The sequence below is a fragment of the Pelodiscus sinensis genome, chromosome 8, assembly GCF_049634645.1.
Source record: "Pelodiscus sinensis isolate JC-2024 chromosome 8, ASM4963464v1, whole genome shotgun sequence".
NCBI lineage: Eukaryota > Metazoa > Chordata > Testudines > Trionychidae > Pelodiscus > Pelodiscus sinensis.
The window spans coordinates 39,000,897-39,024,018 of NC_134718.1; the positions used below are offsets into that span (position 1 = coordinate 39,000,897).

General features: G+C 40.7%; 2 protein-coding genes across 5 annotated transcripts in view; one reads left to right on the top strand and one right to left on the bottom strand.

The window, feature by feature from the left end:
- RNLS (renalase, FAD dependent amine oxidase) overlaps positions 1 to 23,122 on the bottom strand; it is a 137,773-nt gene that overhangs the window by 41,491 nt on the left and 73,160 nt on the right. The gene's annotated exons all lie outside the window — the stretch shown is intronic.
- Positions 2,492 to 23,122, top strand: part of LOC102457693 (lysosomal acid lipase/cholesteryl ester hydrolase-like) — a 136,957-nt gene continuing 116,326 nt past the window's right edge. Inside the window, exon 1 of the mRNA XM_075935088.1 lies at positions 2,492 to 2,946. The gene's annotated coding sequence lies outside the window, so the exon portion shown is untranslated. The remainder of the gene's footprint in view (positions 2,947 to 23,122) is intronic.

The window sequence follows — 23,122 nt, forward strand, 5'->3', positions numbered from 1 at the left end:
CTCTCAGTCCATCTAGTTCAGTGTCTTCCATCCTCATCCTATTTTAACTTTTTATTATAAACCTGAGCTCTATTGTAGACAAATAACAAACAACTTGATAAACGAGGGGCAATAAAGAGACAAGTGCACCTTGGGCAAAAGTCAAGAAGTAACCTACCATCACAATAAAAAGGATATAGAAAAATATCCAAAGGAAGGTGCTGCAAGACTATTTGTTATTTTTTTAAGTTTTTAAAAATAAAATATTATTCTGTTAGCTGTGTGTATTTTAAACTTATTTAGAAGCTTTTAGTCCAATTCTAAATCAATTTTTCTGTTACAACTCTTCTCTTTTCCCATCTTTAATTAGTTTGATTTTCACCCTTATGTAATCTTTATAAAATATTGGAGAAATTTTTACTGTTTACACCACAATATTTACTGAGCTACAGTAAACAGACTGATATTTTTGTACTGCTAGCATACATAGTCAACAAAATATTTGAGAAATTAAGTTATTAGATAATAAGATGAAGTACAATTACAGGATATCAGAGTTTTCCTGTCTGTCATATGTGAAGTTTCTCCTTCTATTATCATGTTTTACAGATTCACTATAATAAAAGAGACAAGAAACCAGTCTAGGAGAGACAAATAACTAATTCTCAACACATCTAGTGTTACACTGAATTACATCAAAAGCAAAATGATTAGCAATTTTTATAAAGGCATTATTAGGCATACTGAATACTTGTATCCAACTACAGTGCCTAGTATACCACATAGCAACCAGACAACCGTGAGATTTTACCAAGAGGGAATAGATTGATTTTATTCTGTTCTTGTTAGTGTCAAACTCCTACAGTAATTAACATACATCAAATGGAAAAATGATGATGTGGCTGGCCCTGCCACTTGTGAGTAATGCTGCTGTCCCAAACTCCTACCAATAAAAAATTTACAACATATCAGACCGTCACATATTCTCTGTGAACAGATGCTTTATTGGGCTGAGGCAACAACTGCAGAATCCAGGATTATAAATCAGGACTTCTGAATCTGGTGATTTCATTCAGGAACCCCTGAATCAAGCAATGTCTGTCAGGAACTGGAATCTAATAATGTGAGGACAGAATTTCAGAAGCTGATGCACATTCTAAATTTGTTCAGGTTGATGGATCACTGCTCCCCTCTATAGATAACAATTCCCAGCATGTACAAATCTTACTAAATAAACCCCTGAAGCCTTCAAATTATGCACACTATCAATTCTTCTAACCATATGTTTCCATTACTATTGCCCTCATCTTCACCATCTCTCTTGTCCACTCTTAGGTCCTTTCTCTAATTAGATTATAACTGCTTGGGGGCAAGGGCTAGCTTTTTGAGCTGGGAGCCTGGTTAGTGACTGGAGCCTTGTAGTGCTACCATTATAGAAATAATAATAATAATTAACAACCGTAGTAAGTCTGGGAATTTTTAAGATAGCTGTGCCAAGTATTTTTTTCTTTCCAAAGATGAAGATAGTCAAAGCAGACATCAATATAAGTGTTGAGATGGCTTTAAGGTGATACATGAGCTGAAAGGGCAGTTACGGCAGCAGTAGCCTACCTAAAGGATTCTGGTGTGGATCCTCCCAGACAGCAACTGAAGTTAAAATCATTTCAATTGGATAGGGAACAAATAGACCAAATCAGTCCAGATAGCTCTCACCTGCCAGAATCCTGGGACATCTCTGGCCCTGAACAACTAACTGTGAGTGGGGGAACTGGAGAAGAGGGAAGTGGCTAAAGCACATTAGCTACTCAAAAATGCAGGCTGAAGTCTGAAGCTGGAACTATTGTGAAGACACTCTAAGGCTGGGAGTCTAATTCACAGAATTTGTTAATTTATTAATTGCTGATTTTCCCAAGACTATTCTGTCTCCCCCAGCCTCATGAGCTTTTGAGTTTTCATCCCCCGGTCTTAATTCTTTCTGGGGAAAAGTAGTGCAAGTGGGAAGTATCCCTTCTCCAGGGCCTCCCTAGGGTGATTTACATAATTTCTCAAATTTCTGGGTGGGGAGTTCACTCAGGCGTTGTTTAAGTTTTTAGAAGTAAAACTTAGAATATTGAACCTGACTCTTTTTGCTGCTGACAATTCCTGGAGGAAGAGCTACATTTTTTTTTCTGGTTGTGAGCTGAAAAAATATATAAAATTGTAAAACAAACATGTAAATAAATAGAAAATTGATTTTTTTAATCTAAAATATCACAGGAATACCCAGGCTAGTCTGACAGATGCCATAGGCTCACTGACTTTTTGGAAAAGAGATGTCTTTTGACCTTTGTGGTAAAACACTACTTTTCATGAGGCAACAGCTTTAACACAAATAGAAAAAAACTGCAAACTTGCGCAAGTAAAACAGCAAGCCTCCATCTTGGGAACAAAGGAATTGTTACATTGAATCAGACCAGTGGGCCTCTGAGTATCTTGTCAACTGTTTTAGAGGAAGTTGTAGAAATTCTCTAGGAGACAACTATGGAATAATCTTCTTAATGTGGACATAGAGCAGTTAACTAGGAATGTGGCTATGCAGTAATTTAATGTCTGTTGTATGTGAGGGTCAGTGGGATAAAGGTCTGTATGCATGTATTAGTCTAATTTAATAAGGGTCTGTTGGAAAACAAGCAGGAAAGCAACACAATAAATCTAAATAAGCAAGTTTCCAATGAACACTGTGGGAACTTAGTAGGGCAATGGCCTATTTCCAGGCTTCAGTCACAAGTTGCACAGCTGTTTTGTCAATGCTGGGGAGTCACAGGGCTATGAACAGTTAAAGAAGTGATTTATTCCCCAAAGCAGGGGAGTGAAATGGTTTGTGAGTTAAGGAAACAGACTATGCCACATAGACCCTGAAGATATCAGGAGGTTTATAGGAATCATAGACCTACCAGGATCTTTGTGTGGAAAATGGACAGACACCTGGTAAGCAAGATGTGTGTATAGACTGCTTCATTGTTTTAAGACTTGTTTTCTCTTAAATTCTTTTGTACTAAACAAATAATATAGGCAACACTTCCCTAAACTGAGACTCTCTGGTCTGGTAGGACAATGGACTCCTGGACCAGAGAGCCCTGGGGCATGGAGGCCAGAGGCAGGCCAGGAGCCCTAGGGCAGGAGGCTCAGGAGGTGCAGTGGGGCACCACAGTGCGGAGAGGTCCAGTCAGGATCAGCAGCACAGCTGGCTGAAAGCAGGGAGGCTGGCCAGGGCTGGAAATGGAGCCACCGGGAGACTGGTGGCAGGGGATCTCCCCTGGTCTGTCAAATTCTTTCATTCGGGACTGGTCAGGTTCCGAGAGTGCCTGACTATGGAGTCCAACCTGTACTTCACTTTTAAGAAGGCTTTTTGGTCCTTGTCTGATGGGAACAGAACAGCAGGAAATGAACACAAGTCATGTCTGCTTCAGCAGTCATGGTTAGCACCTGGGGACTGTAGCTCAAGGCCCAGTCTGAGAATAGGAAAATCATATGATTCTGTTCCAAGAGAGAGGTAATAGCTGGGGTGGTCTGTGTCGCAGTTAGACTGATAACTGTGACACTGCCCATAAGGGAAGTTTCTTCCTTAGCCTTAGATGTTAAAGGTTGCCAAACGTCCTGAAGCATAAGGCTGTAGATCCCTCCTGTTTTAATCTTATCTAACATAACTGTGGATATCTAATGGATGACAGGAAAGAGATCACGTGACGATTACCTATTGTATTCCCTCACCTCTGGGGCATCTGGTATTGGCCACTACTGGCAGTCAGGATACTGGGCTAGATGGACCTTTGGTCTGACCCAGTATGGTCATTCTTATGTTCTTAACTTCAATATCCATATACATGCTCAGTCCTATTTTGAATCCTCTGATTCAGTGGCAATGTTTTCAAAAGACTAACTGTGCGTTGCTGAAAAATATTTCCTTTTATCATTTTTAAATTTGTTGACTTTCAGTTTAATTGAATATCTTCTTTGTGTTATGATAAAGGGTAAACAAGTGTGTCCAATTCACCATTATTTGTATCTCTGCTGTTCTCACTCTAACTTTTAAATCTAATTCTTAAACTGCCATTGGAGGTAGTAGCCCAGAAATCTTCCATATAAGGGCTTGTGGCAAACAAACAAAAAAATCACAAATGAGACACCTTCCTTGTAAAATAAACTCTGTATAACAGGCAGGAAACTGTACTGCAACAGTGACTTGAGAGTTTTTCATAGCTTACAGTAAAGTATGCAAATGTAGTCACGTTAATGTCTTGAAACACCCAAAGACAACCCTACGTACCATATATGAAGATAATGGTATGGTATAAAATAGAAGAAGTACATTCAGAATTAAAGCTTTTACTCTGTATTTAACTTGTCCAATTTTACCTATCTATTGCAAGAATCTCTTAAAAGTGAGTGATTTTATTTCTCATAGAATGTACTGAGGACAATGATTTGAATAAGGACGGGGAGAGAGCCTTAGCTTTGAATTTCCTCACTGATATTGATTTAAACAGAACAGGATTGTTGTTTTAATACTGTTTATGAAATCACAGCATAAATAATCATTTTTCCATTCTAACAAAAATGATTATGATGATTTTAATAACATTTTGAAAAATAAACCTTGCTTTTAGACCATGAACTTGTACAGGGTACAAGATTCATCTTCTAGAGATTTGAAAAGCCACTTTTAAAGTTTTGGAAATCAAGGTTTACAATGGAAAATACTACAAGACCTTAACAACAGCAACATTAGTGGCTGCCATTATAATCAATATACTCTAGTAATTAAATTACATCAAAGCAAGGAAGCATGTGTACTCAGTTTTTTTGGTCACCAAACTCTGACAGATGATTGGTTTATTACTTATTTATAACATTCAGTAAATCACCACCTGCTTTTTATTTGCTGTTCTAATGCTGTAATGTTCATCTCACAATCCCATGGTGTTGCGGGGGAGGGGGAGACATGCATCTAGGGATCCCGCCAGAAGCAAAGCAGGAAAGCCAAGTGTCCAGCAGCTCAGGAGTGAGCCCAGTTACCTGCTTAGAAATCAGAGAAACAAAAAGGGAGGCCAAGAGTAAGTCTAGAAGTTGAGCTACAATCCAAAGGAACAGGGAGGCCAGAATTCCAGCCACAGCCTATTACCTGGAACTTTAGCTGCTCACAAGCAGGAGCCAGGAGGCTGTGCAGATCCGCCACCAGCCTGGTACTGGGATCAAGGGCTGTGGCAGAAGGACTAGGGTTTACAATTTTGAGTGTTTGGAGAATTAAAGAGGTCCCTCACACTGCATGTGGAGCCCATGTGCTATACCAGTGGTCCCCAACCTTTTGAAGTTGTCGGGCGCCAGGGGGCATGGCCGTTTGCCCGCCGGGCGCCAGGGGGCGGGGACACTTGCACGCCCGGGGGCGGCCCCCCCAGCCGTGTGCCCAGAGGCGGCCCCCCCAGCCGCGCACCCGGGGGCGGGGCCCCCCCCATAGCTGCGCGCCCGGGGGCGGGGCCCCCTCCAAGGGCCGCGTGCCCGGCATTTCCCCCCCCCCCCCGCCGAGTGCCGCGCGCCCGGGGCCGGCGCTCCCCCACGCCGTGTGCCCGGAGCCGGCGCTCCCCCCCACCCCCTCCTGCCGAGTGCCGCGCGCCCGGCGCTCCCCCCGCCAAGCGCGCTCCCCCCCGCAAGCGCCCGTGCACCATGTGCCCTGGGCCAGGACAGCCCCGAGCACCTGGCGGGCACATTGAAATGCCCCCGTGGGCGCCATGGCGCCTGCGGGCACCGTGTTGGGGACCACGGTGCTATACTGTTTCTGTAGCACATTTTAAAAAGTGACACAGAGAAGGGATACATTCTGCCTGTCTGAGGGATCACCTCATCGGAGATTCAAGAGATCTTAACTGTTCTTCAGTAGGTGGTAGTATAGGGGTCCAAAACTTTCAGTGCTGTAGAAGAAGCAATGATGTGTTCATTGGAACATTCACAACAAAATGTCTCCAGCTAAACCTGGTTCTGAGGGAGCTGTCTGACAAAATGTCAATGAGCTCGTCTTACAGTTTTGATGGGACATTAGGTAGAAGTCTTTAGCTTTCATGTCCTCGCTGAAGGGGCTTATAATCAGTGGCTGTGTTGAGACTGACCAGTTTTTCCGGAAAATCAGCCGCTTTTCCGGAAAAACTTGCCAGCTATCTACACTGGCAGCTTGAATTTCCGCAAAAGCACTGACTTCCTACTGTAAGAAATCAGTGCTTTTTGCGGAAATACTATGCTGCTCCCGTTCGGGCAAAAGTCCCTTTTGCGCAAAACTTTTGCGCAAAAGGGCCAGTGTAGACAGCTGAGATTTGTTTTGCGCAAAAAAGGCCCCGATCGCGAAAATGGCGATTGGGGTTTTTTTTGCGCAAAAGCGCGTCTAGATTGGCCATGGACACTTTTCTGCAAAAAATGCTTTTGTGGAAAAGCATCCGTGCCGGTCTAGACGCTCTTTTCCGAAAATGCTTTTAACGGAAAACTTTCCGTTAAAAGCATTTCCGGAAAATCATGCCAGTCTAGACATAGCCCATGTGTGTAGCAGCTTGTTATGTTGTGAGGTTGGGAAAACAAGCATAACATTTGTTAAGCAGACCAGACAGATGCGCTGCTAGCTGTGGTTTCATTATGTCAATATCAAGGTCTCACTCCTAATGAAAGAATGTGAGCGCTCAACTATATCAGCAGTGCACCCAACAGACACAAACTTTTCAGAGTTGTAGTTTTCTTTTGAACTCCTAAGTTCTTCATCCTGGGCAATAAGATTGGTGTTTCCTCCTTGCACAGTTTTATCCATCTTATTCATTTTCCTAATATGTCTGTGAGGTAACCCAGTTTTGTGAACTCACCTTTCAGCACTTTGGCAAGTTCAGGTTTCTTAACAATAGTACGTGTCTCTTCCCTGAGATTGAATGTATGGGCAAGCATTCTGCCTTGAGATAGTCATCTCATCTTTGTATGCATGAGCAAGGAATGGTGTTCTGCATCCACTTCCTCAGAAAGTGCAGCAAAACACCTGGAATAACGTGTATGTGGAGATGCAACAGCTTTTATTTTTTGCACAAAGCTAGAATATTTCCAATCATTTTTGCAAATCCATCAGTGCAAACCCCAACACAATTCGTCTGGCTGATTTTGTTGAAATCATCTACCAGTTTGAAAATCTCATCTGACTTTGTTACTGTCTTGAGCCCTCTATTGAGCCCTCTACTGTCTTGAGTCTTCCTTTTATTTCCTTATTCCACACATCACCAAACATAGGCAAGCAAATGAGACTTTTTTGAAATGTTTGTGGATTCATACAGTTGTATAGAAAAATCATTGTCATTCAGTGGATCAATACACTGTGAAAGTGTCTTCTGACATAGAAATGATCCATCGTTCGACAGTGTCATTTTAAATCATTATTTTTGTCAGTACTTTGGCCTTCTCCTCTCCAAACACTTCCTCTGTTATTTCAATAGTGCACACATTATCGAAGTCTCAGCAAGTGTTTGCAATTTTTTTTAGCAATTTTCTGTGCCACTATATAGAGCAACCTCAAAAGCTTTTTATCTGCAGTAGTTGTAGATTTCATTACTTCTTTAGTACCAAGCAGTTCCTTGGCCTTTCGCTCAAAAAAATGAATGTGCTTATCCTTATAGATTTCATGCTTCATTATTGAATGCCTCTGTAATTTGAAGGGTTTCAAATGTTCATAGATAGTACTTGTGTCCAAATTACATATTGCACTTGAGGTCCATCTCCAATTTCAGAACAAATAAAACAAAATTCAAATAGCCGTCTTCATATTTCTGAAATTGTGCAAGGTCAATAGCGGCTTTATCTTTCCTTACCCGCTTCAGCCTCCTCAGTGTTCTTTAATTCCTATGGTGATTAAACTAGCTGAAGGAATTTTGGAATCATTACTCTATGGAGTTTGTTGTTTTGAGGCTGATGGTCGAATTAGAAATGTATCCACATCTGCTATTTATTGTTTACACTTACAACAATTTTCCTTGCTCTGAGAAACTTGTCCTGCTCCTGCTGAAATAGCTCCTTTACATCCAATAAATGAAGCTATGTAATCTGCAATGCTGGCATTAGACTCACTGGGACCAGGGCAGAAACCAAAGAGTGAGCCCTTGCATGCAAGAGTGAACCATACGCACTAGGTGTAGGAGTTCAAATCCACCCGGTGCTGGTTACACAAGGTCGCTGGGGCAGAGCCAGCACTGGGGTAGAAGTCATTGAGACTCATGTGCTGGGTGGCCCCAATCTGAGGGGCTCACCAATAATCCTAAAACTCATCTCTTGGGAATGAAACCAGAGCATGGGCTTATGTTTTAGCAGTGCTGACCACTGGGCTTAGGCCATCAACTCCCAGTTACAGCACTACAGCTCCTTGCTTTAGCCCTGCGGGAGCATCCAAGCTTGTGGCTCTGGACTTCCGTGATGCAGCTCTTGGCTTCAGCCCTGTGGGGGCACTGGGGCTTCAGGTTTAAGCCCTGCAGCTCCTGGCTTCAACCCTGCAGAGGCACGGGTGTGCAGGACTTCAGCCCTCTAGCCCTCAGGGGGGCACGGGGCACAGGCTTCAGCTGCAGAGCACTGTGGATTCCCTAAAAGGGCTAGCAGTCCCTGGGGGCTGCTGACCCACCGTTGAAAGCTGATGCACTAGATGACCCTTCTAACTCGGTGGGTTCCTTCTAACTCTACAATTCTAAGCTATAGTTCAAAATGGCAATTTTGAATTACTGATGTGGTATTAGCCTCCTGGGGATTATTTTTTACATCTAGGGGTTTTTGTTTTGTTATGAAAATATCACTCTTCTCAATTTGTATCTGTTCCTACTGAACACTTGGCAGGCAATCAATGACCATCTAATTTCATTCTGCTGGGAGTGCTATAGGTAGTGGCCCTGCTGGAGACTCTTGGCGCTGCTTTGGCAGTGCCAACCCCCCACCTCCAGCTGGGGGATTCTCCTAGCATGGGGTGAATACCTAGATGGCACCATTCCAGTTCTAAGCCACCCCTTGCTTATTGCTATTGCATAACTATGTTGGGGATATAACCAGAATGCTCTGGTGACCACTGGTCAGCGTAGCAGCCCCAGAGGCTGGAAGTAAGTAGAAGTTAGAGCAGCCTTCAGTGATCCCCCAAGTTGCACTGAGCAGAATTCTGGTGCAGGTGAGGATTTGCCCATGATTTCTAATGTGACTTTTTTAGTGTGTCTGTTACAATTCCTATCTCAAACTATTAAGAAATGAAACTGTAAAAAATGTCAGCTCTTAGAAGGCTTTGTTGGAAACTAAGCAAAGCTGTCTGGAGATGAATTTATTCTGAAGGATGAAATGGGACAGCAATGGCCACTCCAATCCAGACAGCAATCTGATGTCCTTTGTCACAGATCAAACAAGTGTTACCTAATCTTTTTGATTCCTCAGCTCCTCTTTCAGTAAAATGAAATCAGTCATGCTCATCTTGATCCTACCAAGTTAAAGGACAGTGTGGGAAAACTTGCACTGACCCTGTTCTGTGCTCCTGTCCCTCAGTTAGTCCTTCACAACTAACCCAGGAAGAGCATTTGCGAAGTGCTGTCATAAACATGGGTTTAGGCATGTTTGTAACTGATTTTAATATGACGTTGCACACCCTACACTTGGATGGTCTAATTGAGAATGTAAAAAAGTAATTTGTATGCCTCAGTTCCCATTAGAGTTCTCAAATACTAGATTAGGACATCCCATTAGAAAGCACAGGTTTGAACAAATGAGAGCCCATTTGTAACATTTTATTTCTGAAGCTGTCCGCTTTCCTGAGGCTTACTCAGCCAACAGAACATGTTGCAGTTTTGTTTTGCTTCAACAGATTAGTTTAAGAAGATTTTATTTGCAGTGTCTGACTTAAGTGTACAATGGCAATGAATCTACACTAGGCAATTAGATATAAACTGTCCAAGCAGCAATACTTTTAAACTGCTGCTGATTGCTATTTTAATGTAAAAAGGAAACTGTGGTTAAACCGTAAAATAGGTATTTTTAGCACAGGCCCATGGTAACAGATTTGAACAAAACAGAACCAGTGGTCTATGCAGCTCTGCTTAGTACTTGGACATGCCATATCATGTTACATTTCCTCACCAAATGCTCTGTAACTTTGTTCTGGATATCAGTTATTCAAAATGGCACATTATTGCAACATCCATACAATGAAGTCAGCTTGAATGACAATGGATTCATCCTTTGTGAGTTTTTTGAGACATTTTATGTTTCTCTACAAACAATTAAAAGCTACTTTTTGAGAGACTACCAGTTTGGTGGTCATAAAGGATGGACTCTTCAGGCAACAACCCATTTGTTACTCATTAAAAGTTTTTTAAGCTGATGCTGCAAAATAATGCTGGCCTCCTGCCACTGCACTGACCATTTCAAGCTGCAGACTGTTTTACTGTTTCTCTACTTGCGTAGGTGGTAGCAAAGGTTATGAGAAAGACATCGTTTGCTAGTTATGTTTCCTTATCAAATGCCTTCAGGCTTTAAAAGCAGCACTGTAGTTAAATGCAACTACATTAAGGTTTACAAAGTAATGGCAATTAAAATATTATATGACCCAATATAGGCATATTTTTAATATGTAGCATTTCCATTTGGGTAATATATTTAAGACTGTAACATAACATTTAGATACAGGATGACAATTTGCTATTAGTGAGTGCTATTTCTAAATCCACTTCAGCCCAGAATGGTTTGCTATAAACTTTATTACCTAAAGTTTGTGATACGTGAACGATTTGAAAAAGGCATATTTATTAAGTTTTACATAAACAGGAAAAAAAAGATATTAAAAAGAAAGGCAATACAGTGAGTTTTATGATATACCTAATAGTTTGGATAGCTACTGGATGTGTATACACATTCCATATATCCTATTGATAAATGTAATACTTGTTCACTCTGTTATTATAAGACACTCCAATACTTTTCCATCCAAGAATTTACATTACCTGGCTACAACATAACATGATCTGCTATAGTCAGCCTTTACTGTAAAGGAGGGAGATGAAACTGCTGCTCTTTTGAAACTGTTTTGTTTGTTTGGTACAAAGGGAAACTTTACACTGAAAACTCTGTAGACTCAAAATATGCCATACTGCTTCCTCCTGTAGGAAGGACAGATGTTAGCGTGGAAGGGATTGGAAAATCCTTTAGCTGGAGATGTGTGGCAAACTGGCCTGAATCTAATGGAATGTGGCTTTACACAAAAAGGGTGTATCTATACTAGGGAGTTTCTTCAAAATAATTCCATTTATTTTGAAATAACAGGGTGAGCGTCCACACTATCGGGCTTGTTATTTCAAAATAACTCCTGCTTGTGAAAAGAAATAGCTCTATTTTGAAATAGTTAATTATTACTTCAAAATAACTTATTTGAAATAATTTCCCAGTGTAGACGTGCCCAGAGTTCTCTCCGTACTGTTTCCCTACACTGGCAATATAATTTGCTTACTTCTGTTGCTGCTAGTAGAATGTCTGGTGGCTTTTGTGCAATTCTGTCCCATCCGAAGGAGGATGAAGGTGAAGAGTAAGCTGATGCTAACCTTGTTAGTAACTGTAAACAGCTGTTTCCTACTAAATGCCAAAGGGTTTCTGTTGGAACATTGACTTCTCCATTCTCTAGACTAGACCCTCCTGACACACACACTCTCTCTCTCTCTAGCTCCCCTCCCCCCCCGGAGCTCTGCTCACATTATTTTTGTTGCAGAAAGGCAGTTGGGAGCTATAGAATAGGGACACATACTGCCTTTCTCTCCCATGCTTTATTCCATCCCAATTGTAAAACTAACACAGAATTGCTGCTCCCTGACACTCTATGGAAATTTATAGCACTCATTTTCTCCAATAATGAGATGAACATGTTTTCAGTTGTTTGTCTTTTAAAAGAAGTAATTAAAAAAAATTGTTTTGAATTTCACAAACACCTACAAATTTTCAAAACAGTATTTTAGAGTTGCATTTTGTGTGATACCAAGTTGAGACACACCATTCAAGTCCTTTCAGTCTAGGTACATAGTCAATATTTAAACTGGGAGTATTGTTTACACTTAGGGTTGCCAGGTGTCTGGTTTTGAACTGGACAGTCCAGTATTTGAGCTTTCTGTTCAGAAACAAATTGAGAAAATATAAATGTCCGGTATTTTCTAAATAAGATGTAATGTAGATTGTGATGTAATGTCAAGTGTGTCCGGTATTTTTGTTGAAACCATCTGGCAACCCTATTTATACTTATATTAGGTACAGAAAGCTAGTACTCACTTAGGTGAGAACAACTGTATCTTTGGCTTACATAAAATATATTTAAGCAGCAATGTAATATAATACTGCAACCTGATTTTGAATTTGGTTTGTGTCTCATAAAAAAGCCTTTAAGAATTTTTTTGCAAATATTTTCATAAAAAGTCTGTTCATGCATATCTTTCCCCCTGCCACTGTGAATACCCAAAATCCTTTAATCCATTCTATAATGTTAAAATGTCTAACAACAATTTTTCCTTGAATACAAACGGAATATACTTTGCAGTATTAGGCTTTAATATATGCTGTATAAATCAGCATGGAGCCTAATTCTGTTCAGTAGAAATTATTTTAATTCTTGGCATGTCATTGAGGAAGTAGAACAAGGACTTTAGGTATTAGATTTCATTTTTAAAGGCTGGGTTTTATTTAAAGACTTAACTGAATTTTTTAAAGTATTAATAAAAATATGATTGGATGATATTTGAATCAACACAACATTTAGTCAGGTATATTTTAAGTGAAGTTAAACCAGATAGTTCATGGTGTTTGAGAGCTATATTGTATTCTACAGGTGCTAAAATCCCAAAAGGAAAAAAAAACAGGCTATGACTGGCACACTGACTTTGGATTACTGCATTGTGGGTGAAATTCACTCCAGTGCAAAGGTCTCACACACAAAGGAGTAGATCCTTGGGTCATGTAAACTGTTCACAGCTTCATTAGATAATGGACCTATAATAGCTAAGAACTGAGGGTCCGCGCCACAGCCTTCAACACCATTTTAGGTATGCTATATTTTGTTTGTGTATGTTTTAGGTACATCTTTTGAAGGAGAATTTTCCTGGAGTTGAGCACATAAACAGATTTACGATCTTTTTAGTTAAAAATGGATGTTCACAGAGAAACAGGCCCACTGAGTCAATGAGATCTGAAGTTTATAAATCTTGAAGGAGGTTTTGTGATCAACTTTGAAAGAGCATTGCAGATGTTTTCTTATAGTTGCATCACCCTCTACGTAGGGGAGGAAAAAACCCCAAAGGGGTGATTTAGAAGGTGAGTTTCCATTAGATTTCCTGGATGGTGGGAGGCTTGTTTCTTTTGCACAGCAGACAAGTGTAGGACTCACCAATACTGCTGATTTCCTCAAGATCTGGAGGGTTTTCTCTAGCTCTCAGGCCATCCCTGGAGGGTAGGTTGGTACACAGTGCTCAAAGAAATAACTACTAAATGCTAGGTAAAAGGCCAACTAAGGATATTTAATATATAATGTTGTAAATGACAGGGAACATACAAGACTTGCTTTTCATAACGCTGATGCCTTTGTACAGTTATTATCTTACTGCAGGCACTGCTTGTAATGACACCTGCAGTTAAGGTTGCCTTACACTTTCCATCATAAAACCCTGTTTTCACTTGTTTATAATTTATGATCTTAGTTCCCACTAAAATAAATGGGAGCTGCAAGTGCTCAGCACCGTTGGAAACCAGGCCACTTCTTCTTAGGTGCCTCAATGTGGACTTAGGAGTCCAATTGTAGGCAATTAGGCTGGAAATGCTGATTAATAACGATGTTGCCTTTTTCCTCATGGATATATTAACTACTCCCAATTCATGCTTTGTATTTAGTGTCAGGGCCACTTTTATTACCTACCTCAGAGTGGACAGTTCTAGATCTGAGTCCTTTCACTGCTCATGCCAAGATATGAAAGCACATTACTTATATAAAATCTTAATTATAAAACGCTTAGCAAATAGCTTTTATATCTCTTGGAGCTTGACTTAACCTGAACAACAAAATGAGTTTTATTTTCAGGCATGACGCGATGCTCATAGAAATGGCTCTGAGAGCCTTACAAAACCATAAATAGAAAAATATTGGCTTATCGGGCAATTTTTTGTGTCTGACAAAATATTCTTACAGATAATCCTGATTTATGGATTGCAAATCCTGTCTGGTTTTGATGGAGACATCTGAAAGTACAGTGTAGAAGATGGGCCAGTTGGAGGCTTGCCCACAGGATTTCTCTTCAGAATATGATTTTCCAAAGCTTTTTTTATTATTAACAAATTGGTATGTTATATGTTGCTAGCACTGTAATACGATGTATGTCCATAAGTCATGGAGAACCTACGCTGGGATTCTGTCATGTGACAGGACACATGCACCTGCCTCAGTTTTCCTTTCTTCGGATATCTAGTAAGTCCATCCAGGCTTTCTCTTGACTCAGTAATACTTTCCCCATTTGGGAACAGATTGTTACAAAATCATAATACAAACAAGCCATAACAAAAGTACCCAAACAGAGTCCATTTATCATGCCCTGTGTATCTAGTCCTTAAAATCCCACATGCTGCATAGTTCATTGCCATGCCACACACCATGCTCTAGAGCCTGCCAGCACAAGTGGGCTTTTCTTCAGCCCCCACCTGTCCTTTTGCCAGGATAACTCCCCTTTCTCCCAAATTCTTCTAGTTAGGTTGTGCTGAACCACAGAACATCTCTTCAGGATAAGATCAATGAATCATGGCAAAAGGAGGAAGTTTAGGCAGCATCACACTAATCTGCCTTCCAGTCTATTCTTCTGACATCCATTAAGAAGTGATTGGAATAATATATAAAAAAGTCTTTCCATCCCTCTCCTAGTCCAATTTCACTACACAGCTGGATTAACTGAATCACTGAACCTATTAGTTACAGAAAATGAGTCTCACTGTTATTTTAACTCAGGGATGGGCAATAATTTTCACAGGGGTCTACTTTATGAATTTTGCTATGTGGTCATGGGCTGGCTCCACCCCTGGAAGGAGCAGGGTCTCAGTAGAAAGGGGCAGAGCTGACGACTAGCCTCCTCCAAGAGTAGTCTGGGGCCAGAGGCTTTGAGTTAAAAACACAACGAAGGGCTCGCAGCACCCCTCTGCCACTATGGCCATTACACCACTGAAGATATGTGGGAGCAGCAGGAGTTTCTCCAGCAGCAGGAGAATACTCTACAGTGGTGGCAGCAGGATGAGGCAGAATAACAGGAGGACACTGAGCTGTTCCTGGATCACCTGCACAGCATTCGGAGCCCCTTCTGGGCCCAGGAAATCAGCATGGCTCATTTTGCAGAGCTGGAGTGGTAAGCAGTGGTAAGGAAATTTCAGAATGATGAGCTATGCAGATTCCAGAGCTCCAGTGACAGCAACCCAATATAAGAAGTTCCATAGCTATGGGAAAACAGACTGTCATCACCACCTGGAAGCTGGCTATTTCAGAATGTCACTGGTTGGTTGCCAACTAATTCAGCATGAGCAGACCAACAGTTGGGGCCATTCTTATTGCAGGTCTGCTAGGCCTTTGAAAAGACGCTGTTTAACAAAGTAATGAAACTGTGTAATGCTCAGGACATTAATGATAGTGTTGCACACCTGGAATGCTCAAACTGCATTAGAATAAATGATGGAACCCCATATTTCTCACATCCTGCCAGAGTACAGAAATCATAAGCAGAATGGGGCATTTCTCTATAGTGTTCTGAAGAATGATTGAACACTGCAGCAGTTTTACAGACAGCAACCTTTCTAAAAGTGGCGTGCCAAGATTTAACCTCCTGCCTTGGGCCGTGCTGCTCTCCCGGGAGGGGCTCTCTCCACTGCGCATCCCGTGGACCATCTGGGTCAATATAAACTTTTCTGAAGACTACCAGTTGCTAAGAGAAACTCGCTGTTAATTACATATTTATGCCCCAGCAATTTTGCTATTCCTGTTGGGGAGGACAGTTTAATTTAAATTATGAAACAGATTAAGCGTTTAAACTTTCTCATGTTAATTTATCAAACTTCATTTAAATAAAGTAAAATATTATGTCCAAGACAAAAGGTTTCAATGTTTTCTTTAATTATGGCAGGGTTGGGGAACCTTTTTTGGGTTGGCGGTCACTGCCACACAGAAAAATCAGTTGGGGACCACACAAGTGAGAAGTAAAAAAACCTCCTCCAAAACCCCCCAACCCTCACCGATGTGGCCCCCAACTAAGCCATCTCATTCCTCTTATAATACAGCCCCATAGGGCAATGGGAAGGGACAGGGAAGACTGAGGATCAGGGCTTTCCAAAGACCAGATTTACTTTTCTGGGGTTCCAGAGAAAGTGGATTTTGTGGGCCTCTTTAGGCTCTGGGGTGGGAACTAAAATGAGGGGTTCAGGGCTGCCAGCAAGTGGGATAGGGATGCAGGATCTGAGTGGGAGGTAGGGTGGAGGACGGGGTGAGGAGGGCAGGGTCTGAAAGGGAGTTTAGTAGCAGGAAAAGATGTGGGGTGGGGGTATGAGAGAGAGTTTGGGGGCGGGAGGGGATTGGGAGAGTAATGCAGAAAAGGTGAGAGGGTAAGAATGAAGCTAAATAGCTAGTTAGGGAGAGAGGCAAAGAAGTGGGTATTAAAGGAAAGTGCAGCTTCTGCAAAGTAAAATTGTATCCCCCCACACATCTTCCTTCTGCTCCAGCCTTGCTCCCCTTATCCCCATGAACTCCCCAGCCTAATCTCCTGCATCGCCCCATGCCCCTCAGTGCAACCCATGCCTCCTCCCATCCTGTCCCTGCATCCTGATACCCTGCATTGCCCCATCCCTCTTAGTGCAACCCCTGCCCCCACTCCTCCTCCTGCCCCCACATCCCTGTGCCCCCAACACATTCATTGGCAGGGCAGTAATACTGGGGCGAGGGAAGGGGCATAGTCTCTTCCCTGCTCAGCCCAGCCCTTTGCCTGGAGGTTGCAGCTTCAGGACTGGGGCAGGAAGAGTCCGGGGCTGCCTAGGGCTAACTCCAGCATGTCTGGGCATAGAGGGATGCTAGGGAAGGGGTCCCCAACCACTCAGACTTTCTAGGAGAAAGAATAAAAGGGACAAAGAATAAACTACAACTACACTAAGTTAAGAGGACAACTAAGTATCTGTGAATAGAGTGATGATCATAATGGACTGCGAGAACCTCGGTCTTTAGCAGTTAAAAAGGAAATGAGGGGAGCTAGTCTTTGTGAGCTCGCTAGCCTTGTGGCATAGCACAAGGAGAGACAGTGTCTGTGTGGGCCTAATGGACACTGCTACCAAAGGTCTCTGATGAGCAGCACAGGGACGCAAACACCCCTAGAAAGGCGCACCCATAGGGACACTACTCAAAGAAGAATTATATTTTCTCACTCTATATATTTGCAAAAGTTCATTCCATCATAATAAAACACAATAAAATTGCTTGAACTTTAGGAAATCTACCTTACTAAGATCTTTTACAACAGAATTGCTTTGAACTTCATTGGTCCTTACTGTAGAAAAAAATACTCATACTTATCACTTCATATGTCACAATACGGCTGAAGAACTGAATAACAATAATTAATTCTAAGTGTCTGAAAATTTGGGTCGGGAAGGAAGAACACAGATAGAATTCCCAGCCTGCACATATGGTTTTTCAGGCTTCATTTTTGAACTTTTATTTCATGGAAGAATGAACTATTCATCAATATATGTTTGCTTGTTAGTTCACATTGAGGCACTGAGAAAAACTTTACATGCTTTTAATCCTGTCTATAAATAATGAAGAACATCTCAATGTTTAGTTTTTTTTTAAGTAGCAAAGTCTACTAATAGCATTCAACCAAACCCATAAAGCTTATGGTGATTGTCTAAATTTTAAAAGTGTCACAGAAGGTATGAAAGTAAGGACAATGCAGACTAAATGCTGACACTATATGCTTCACTCATAAATTCATGTTTAGAAGTATACCCTGCATCATACAGTGTGTGAGAGAACCCACACCCTGACGTTTTATCTTTAACCTCACTGCTTTAATGTTTAAATAAGACCCTTAATGTTTATTTGAACCTATTTACCTAGTTTTGCTCTCACCACTGGAAAAAAAGACTATGGGGTGCTGGAGGGGCATCCATAGACTAAAATTTGGGTTAAAACCCAATACAGCATAATCTTAGAGTTAACAAACACACCGGGAATGGGAATGTTCAGAACTATGAAATATTTGTACTTCTAAACAAAATATTATGGTTGTTCTTTTGAAAGTTTACAACTAAACACAGACTTAATATAGCTTTGAAATTTTACTATGCAGAAGAAAAATGCTGCTTTTAACAATCTTAATTTAAATGTTTCAGAGGGGTAGTCGTGTTAATCTGTAACTGAGAGAACTTAAAAAATTAACGAATAGTCTTGTAGCATGTTACAAACTAACAAAAAATGTAGATGGTATCATGAGCTTTCATGGGCACAACCCACTTCTTCAGATGAATGGAGTTTAAGGGTGCAAGTTCCAAATAAATAGCAGAGAGAGGGGATGGAGAGGGTAAGGAGAGGTGAAAAAATGGGAAAAGAATAGTCAATTAGCGTTTCCATGCTAAATGAAACTGATAGAGAGGAAAAACTTAAAAAACAATGAATAGTCTTGTAGCATCTTAAAGACTAACAAAACATGTAGATGGTATCATGAGCTTTCATGGGCACAACCCACTTCTTCAGACAAAGTAGGTTGTGCCCACGAAAGCTCATGATACCATCTACATGTTTTGTTAGTCTTTAAGATGCTGAAAGACTATTTGTTGCTTTTTAAGTTTTTCCTGTCACAGACTAACTTGGCTACCCCTCTGAAGCAGATAGAGAGGGTTAGATACTTAAGAACACTCAGAACCCTCTATATCAGCTTCATTTAGCATGGAAACTCTAATTGACTATTCTTCTTCCATGTTTTCTCCTCTCCTTTCCCTTCCCAACCACTCTCTCTTCTATTTATTTGGAACTTGGACCCTTAAACTCCATTCATCTGAAGAAGTGGGTTGTGCCCACGAAAGCTCATGATACCATCTGCATTTTTTGTTAGTTTCTAAGGCGCTGCAAGACTACAGGCAGTCCCCGGGTTACATGGATCCGACTTACATCAGATCCCTACTTACAAATGGGGTGAGGCAACCCCGCACTAGCTGCTTCCCCCCAGCAGACCAGGGAGACGCGAAGCTAGCCCCCCCCCCCCCCAGCAGACCAGGGAGACGCGGAGCGGTTTTTCTCAGGAGACACCTCAGCTTGAGAATAAAGGACTGAGGGAAGTGAGGTGTGGGAGAATAAAACTGAGCTCTGGAGAAATGTTTGGCTAGAGTTTCCCCTACAATATGTACCAGTTCCGACTTACATACAAATTCAACTTAAGAACAAACCTACAGTCCCTATCTTGTACGTAACCCGGGGACTGCCTGTATTTGTTATTTTTTAAAGTTTTTTTTAAATTTAAATGAAACAAGAATAGAAATGATTTCCTTGTCTTCTCAAATCTTTTTTTAAACTTTACCTTTATTTTTAGTAATTTACATTTAAGAGGGTACTGTACAGTAGTTGCTTTTTTGGGTCTCTGCTGCTACCTCATTGTGTACTGCCAGTTTCAGATGAGATATGTGGATGACTGTCAGTTTGTACCTTTGGTGTTCGTAGCCCTGAGGCTCTACTGTACTGACACCCCAGATATTGGTACAGCTGCTCAAACTGGCAAAATATAGTTTATTCAACTTTTGTCAAATTAATTCACGAATATTTACTTACTCTGGATATAAAGGATAAGGTTCAGAGGATGAGTAAACTACATTAAAGAAAGAGGATGGGAGGTCTCTTGGAGCTCAGAGAAATCCCCCCTGACTGTTCCAAACAATTCAATTAACAATCAATTTAAAGCCCCTAAAGTTAATGTCTTTCAGAAGGTCAAAGATGTTATACAGAACTCTCACTTGTCTCTCTGTCACAGGGTCCCTAAGAATGGAGCTGGGCCCAGATCCCCTGAATCAGAACAAGTAAGCCTAATATAGTAAATTAAAGGGAGCTAGGCTAAAACTGGGAAGCTGCCAGGAGCAAGAGGTCCAGGTGCTTCTCTTGATGCTTGAGACAAAAGAGGGAGTTAAGAGTTTGTTTTATTTTTTCTGTTTCTTTACTTGCTTATTTTAAGAAAATACACTGTCTTAAAGGAGAGTAGGCCTGGCAGTGTGTGCATGGCAGTGTGTGTGCCCTATGACAATCCCCCTAAAGAAAGAGCATCAGAAGCTGCACTTAACTCAACTTACTAAGTAGTGAGGAAACATTGGAAGCTTCAAAAGATAGGAAGAGAATAAAGTAGAAAGTGTGAAATAATTACAGCCAGAAAAGCACAAGATACAGAGACTCTCTCTCACGTTATTCTAGCAGGAAACAACTATCAGTGAGAATCAATATGAATCAGGCATTATCTTTATACATGCTATCTTAACAGAGTAGAGCAAACTGCCCTTAAATTCAAAGAAGCTTTGCAAGCCTTTAATTCCCAAAGACGACAATCTAGAACCTGATGATATTTATGACAGACTCTGAGGGAGGATACACTCGTAAAATTAAGAAAGAACAGAAGCCAACTTCTTCCCCTCCATCTCCAGGCCATTTATACAATTTTGGTACCTTGAAAACTAATATACACAATTTTCCAGCTCTGAACTGACAGCCCTGCCAATACACTTCAGCAAAATTCCAGTGTGGTAACATACATAATTTTAATGTTAACTACTAGCTAAGAAAGACAAGTGGTACTGTGGCACCTTAGAAACTAACAAAAATATATAGAATCATGAGCTTTTGTGGGTAAATGTATCATCAGATGTATCGGAGTAGAAATAATAGAAACCAAGATTATATTTTTAAACAGAAGAACTACCTGACAATTGTAGGACCAGGGTAAATGAGGCTGATTAAGTGGTCTGGATGTGTCCCATCCATAGCTTTTGATGCAGAAATATGGATGTTAAAGGCAGGAGAAATTGACTTTATAATGCTCCGACCAGTTAATGTATTTATTCAAGCCCAGGGCAAGTGTCTAATCTGTAGATGGATTCCTGTTCTGCAGACTCTCTCAGTAATTGTTAGTGAAATTCTTTTGTAGAATGAGCTAAGAAGTAAATGCCTGCTTCTAATACACTCACCACTATAAATGGTGGCAAAGGGAGACACATGGACATTCACACAATTATTATGGAGAGCAAATGCTTAAGAATAGAAAGCAAGAAAATAAAACCCATAAGTCATCTGAATTTCCCAGTTTTTATTTGATCTTTGGCATAAAATCTCTTTTTGTTCTGTATATTAGTAACAAGTTCATTGGGGCCAAATAAATAATGAATTATAAAACAGATTTTACCTACTTTACTTAAATCTCTGAATTCGCTTCTTGAAAATTTTAAAATAAAAAACACTATTAGAATTGACTTATTAATACTGATTTCATTATACTGTATAATGTAAGTTACAGGATGCAATTTGGGTGATTGCTTGCATTTCAGTGCTTGTAGCAGATTATCAGCACTGTACTGTAGATTTACTCTTTTAAAAATGCACTTTATTAATATTAAATGTGTACAGAAATTGAACATCCTAAACAGAAAAATAAATTATCATAATAATGATATATTATCTAATGAAAGCATCCATTCCTTTATTTTCTGAAACTAGTGTCTCTCCTCCTTGAATTTAATAAGAGAATAAATACATAATTTACATATCCACTATAATAAACAAAAGAATTGCCCGTCTTTGGGACAATGTATAACAGTACAATATTGTTGTACTATTGTAAAATATTTGATAGAAAGTACACCAAAAATACTTCTTCAGTAGAAAATACATAATAAAGATAGTGCTCGTGTACAAAGTACAAGAAATAATAATACGAATAAACTGATACATTGGGCACTGCAAGTAACAAAATCACTGCTGTATGATGTTTTAGATGCTGCTTGTAATGATTAGAACTGGGAGCACTGGCTGTTAGGAATCTGGAAGCACAGGAAACAGGAAGGAGGGGGAAGGAGAGGAGCTAAGGTTGAGTGAGAGCTACAGAGGCGGCAGCAGCAGCTTTGTAAAGAGGTTTCACCTTTGGTAAATAAAGGCCTGTTGAAGTTTGTTAGTATCTTGCTTGCGTGATACAACATCCTGCCTCCCCTTTGCAGATTGATTGCACATTGGCAGTGTAAACCTTGGATTCAGGTATGAGTTTGCCAGGGGAGGAAGAGGGGGTTGGTGGGAAAAGAGGGAGATTGTAAAAAGGATGCTCCCTGTTCTGCAACATTGCACACTGAAACTCCTGCACATTGAAACTCTGCAACACATTACAGCAAAGGATTTGGTACGAATAAAGAAAGAAAACCGTATTAGCCTGTGACCCTTTCAATGTTTGACCTACAACCCTCTGTCTTTTCATTTTTATCCACTTTCTCTTTCCACTCCATTTTAGCTCATATCCTTCTAACCTCCCCACTCATGTGCACCACCCTCACATTCATCAGTTCACCTCATGCCAATTAACACTCTACCCTGGCAACATAATTTACCCCCTTTCGGGTTGGACTTCCTCAAGTCCCTCTGATCTTTCTTCCACTAGCACTACCACAAAGCTCCACCCTCTCCCCTCTTCTGACTGGCTCCCACCCACAGCTCACAGTATCTCCTTTCACCCAGACAGATTCAGCACTCACTGATCCTTGTCCAAACTTCCCTCCTTTCAGCATTGAGCATGTTAGTAATTTAGGGCCTGAGTCTCAGGAGGAGTTTAAGATATTGCACCTACAGATAATTACTGCCACATTTTTAACACATGTCTATCTAGTTGATGTGCTGGTGTAGTGAGACAGTTAGATTTCTAAATGGATAAAAGACACCAGGAAAATTACAATTGGAATTATTTGCAGGTATCAGAAATGAGGCTGAGTTGAAGTGGGTCTAAAATCCAGTGTCTTAATATTTAATTAAATTCCCCACAACCCTCAGTGGAACATTCCTGGGTAGCAAAAATACTATGGCTCT